At 43.5% G+C, this 3,875-nt stretch overlaps 1 protein-coding gene across 2 annotated transcripts in view; it reads left to right on the forward strand.

The window, feature by feature from the left end:
* Positions 1-3,875, forward strand: part of SAMD9L (sterile alpha motif domain containing 9 like) — a 20,010-nt gene that overhangs the window by 5,054 nt on the left and 11,081 nt on the right. The gene's annotated exons all lie outside the window — the stretch shown is intronic.

Here is a 3,875-nt window from a genome sequence, read left to right on the forward strand (position 1 = left end):
AAGAAAGAAAGAAAGAAAGAAAGAAAGAAAGAAAGAAAGAAAGAAAGGAAGGAAGGAAGGAAGGAAGGAAGGGAGAAGGAAGGAAGGAAGGAAGGAAGGAAGGAAGGAAGGAAGGAAGGAAGGAAGGAAGGAAGGAAAGAAAGGAAAGAAGGAAGGAAGGAAGGAAGGAAGGGGTCCTGAATTGAGTACTCATAAGGAGAACTCTGGGGTTCAAAAATTTCCCATAACATAATAAAGGAGATAAGGTAGAGGTCTTCTCCCCAGTTCCAAGCAGAACAACACCTTTATCCATTTCAGACCTTAAGGTTTTACATGCTTTTCTTTTGAAGAAGCAGAACAAAAGCAAACAACAACCAAGACAGCACTGGTTCTGTCCCATGCTCCTATACAATGAAAACAGGTTGGCTGAGAGGAGACATAATTAATCATGACATTGTTTTCCTGATCACAACCCCTCCCCTTTATTTATACTATGTAACTTCTTGTTATACATAAAGGTCCCTCATATTTAAATAATATGCCAACACTCCAGGACATGAATCTAATCAGATAATGTTCATGAAATGACTTTGTCAGCCTCAGAACAGTGAAATATGTCAAAGTTCTACATAAATGTTAAGGAATCATCACCCAAAACAAGGTTGAATAATACACTGAGCCAAAGAGTTATACCAAAGCATTATTAAAGCATTTTGCCCAAATCATGGCCATCTTGAATTAAATAAATGATCCAAATATGGATCATAGACTATATAAGATGCTTGTATAATTGACAGAGTGCAAAATTTATGTGAAAGCATTACCAAATATATAGTAACTTCAAATCATTATGAATCGTCTCAGCTCTTATCATAGTAGTGGGCAGCTGAGAAAGTTTTTACTGTTATAAAGGGTCTTCATCTTTGAACAGTGGGGAACCTGTGAGATAAAGTACAGATTAAAAACAGATTTGGGGGGCGCCTGGGTGGCGCAGTCGGTTAAGCATCCGACTTCAGCCAGGTCACGATCTCGCGGTCCGTGAGTTCGAGCCCCGCGTCGGGCTCTGGGCTGATGGCTCGGAGCCTGGAGCCTGTTTCCGATTCTGTGTCTCCCTCTCTCTCTGCCCCTCCCCCGTTCATGCTCTGTCTCTCTCTGTCCCAAAAATAAATAAACGTTGAAAAAAAAAATTTTTAAAACAGATTTGGGGAGGACAGATGCACTTCCAATTTGAGGAGAGTGCTCCCATCTCCCTGTAATTTCCAGCAGAATTCAAACAATGTCTCCCTGGCAGGTGGCCCAAAGACCAGCCCTTCCACATCCCCACATTATACACAGACACACACTCCTTGTAGAGTGCTGGAGTCTAGTGGGATTGGTATACTCACTGGCTATATCAGAAGAGAAAATCTAGAGCTTTTCCTTGTAATATCTGGGGTACCCAGAGGAGAAGGTGAGAAAGGACTCTGACTAAAAGAAGATATTGCCACAGACCTGGACAGAGCACATCTGTGGAGAATGACAAGAGCATCTCCAGAAGAGATGCCCAGAGATGCGTGGGTCTCCTCTCTAGAGCAGGGAGTTATAGACAATCTGTTCAAAGAACAGAAACTAAAATAGAATGTATGGACTTAGTAACAGAAGAGAAGTCAAGAAGCAGTACAGTGGTAGATGTGGTTTTAGGAGCTCAAGGAAGCTCTCTTCTGATTGTTTCAATTTCCTAGTTCCAATAGGAAGCAGGGTTATAGCAGAAAGTGACAATGGTGAGGTGTTGGAGATTTGTGTGAATGTGTGAAATAGCCATTTAAGACAGTGAGAGAGTGAATATAGCAAGGAAACAGGATGGTAGCTCAGAGCATTTAACAGTCTGCTGGAGGACAGTGGTCATGACTGTAATGTGAGACCAGGCAGGTAATGGAGGGTCATGTCCAGCCATGTTCCACCGAATTGACACAGAGTACAAGAGGAGGGAGGACAGAGCAAGTGATTACAATGAATGAACAAAGATAATCAAGCTAGTTACAAGGGAGAAGCAGTGAGGAGATGCAGGAGGGAGGTATTTGAATCTGAGATGCTGGAAGGCTTGTAGCCATTAGTGATTCTATTAGTTGGCTAGGGTTGCTGTAACAAAGTACCACAAAGTGAGTGGCTTAAACCACAGAAATGTATTATCTCACAGTTCTGGAGGCTGGAAGTCTTCAAGATCAAGATGTTGGTGAGATTGTTTCCCGCAGAGGGCTGTAAACTGGAATATGTTCCTTGCTCTTCTTCTAGCTTCTGGTGGTTTGCTGGCAATCTCTGGCATTCCTTGGCTCACAGATCACCCCTATCCCTGCCTTCTTCTGCACGTGGTGTTCTCCATGTGTGTGTGTGCCTCTGTGTCTGAATTTCCCCTTCCTATAAAGATACCAGTTATACTGAATTAGGGCCCACTCTAATGGCTTCCTGTAAACATCAGCAATGACCCTATATCCAAAAGGGCTGCATTCCAAGGTAGTGGGGCTAGGACTTTGTCACATCAACCTAAACTTGTCAGGAGGTAATAATTAAGCAAGAGTGTCTATTTGGGACCAAAGAATCTGTACTTTGGGATACACAGATTTAGGTAGCAACCCACATAGTGTCCCACTAAGCAAAAGTCAGGGGGGTTTAAGGCAAAAAGGGAATGCTCATATTCATAATGTTGCTTACTAAGGATTTTTGACTGGGGATCTCAGTCGGTTAAGTGTCTGAGTTCAGCTCAGATCATGATCTACAGTTTCTGGGTTCGAGCCCTGCGTCAGACTCTGTGCTGACAGCTTGGAGCCTGGTACCTGCTTCAGATTCTGTGTCTCCCACTCTCTTTGTCCCTCCCCTACTCATGCTCTGTCTCTCTCTGTCTCTCAAAAACAAATAAAATGTTTAAAGGGGCACCTGAGTGGCTCAGTCGGTTAAGCGTCCAACTGCGGCCCAGGTCATGATCTTGTAGTTCTTGAGTTCAAGCCCCACGTTTGGCTCTGTGCTGACAGCTCAGAGACCGGAGCCTTCTTCAGATTCCGTGTCTCCCTCTCTCTCTGCCTCTCCCCAATCACACTGTTTCTCTCTCTCTCTCAAAAATAAACATTAAAAAAAATTTTTTTAATGTTAAAAAAGAATTTTTGATTGTTTTTGGTGGCAGAAAGCTAATCTTGACTGAATATAACTGATTGCTAAGGCTATCACTAAGTAAAACCTCTTCCTAGCAAGTAGAAAATTTGGGCTAAGTCCTTGCAATACTTTTGATTGGGCCAGGTTTAAAAGTTCATGGTTCCTCCAGTGAGGGCATGTATATGGCCCATCTCCTTAATGGCTCCATTTTAAAACCTCTTGACATAAGTGACGCCCTTTCCTTTCACCTATCACAAACACATAGGTTTTTTGAGGGAGGTGGTCATAATTCAACCCATAACAGTTATCATAAGGTCAATGATGTGACTGTTAAGACTGGAGTTGGGGGGAGGTCAAGATCATTAGACAAGAGGCAGTCAAGAGGGAGAAAGTGTATTGAAGGATCATTTGAGCCACCAAAAATTGTGACAGGAAGTGTCTGAGGGCATGAGTGCCTCTTCCCTTCAGCTACCTACAAAAGGAGGTCAAAATATATTAAAATATATAAAAAAGCAAGTTTGGTTAAATGTCGACTTCAGCTCAGGTCATGATCTCGTAGTTCATTAGTTTGGGCCCCTCATAAGGTTGTCTGCTGACAGCACAGAGCCCGCTTTAGATCCTCTGTCTCCCTCTCTCTCTCTGCCCCTCCCTCCCCCACCTCTCAAAAATAAAAGTTTAAAAATGTATGGGGCGCCTGGGTGGCGCAGTCGGTTAAGCGTCTGACTTCAGCCAGGTCACGATCTCGCGGTCCGTGAGTTCGAGCCCCGCGTCGG

The sequence above is a fragment of the Herpailurus yagouaroundi genome, unplaced genomic scaffold, assembly GCF_014898765.1.
Source record: "Herpailurus yagouaroundi ecotype Mexico unplaced genomic scaffold, PumYag 100, whole genome shotgun sequence".
Taxonomy (NCBI): Eukaryota; Metazoa; Chordata; class Mammalia; order Carnivora; family Felidae; genus Herpailurus; species Herpailurus yagouaroundi.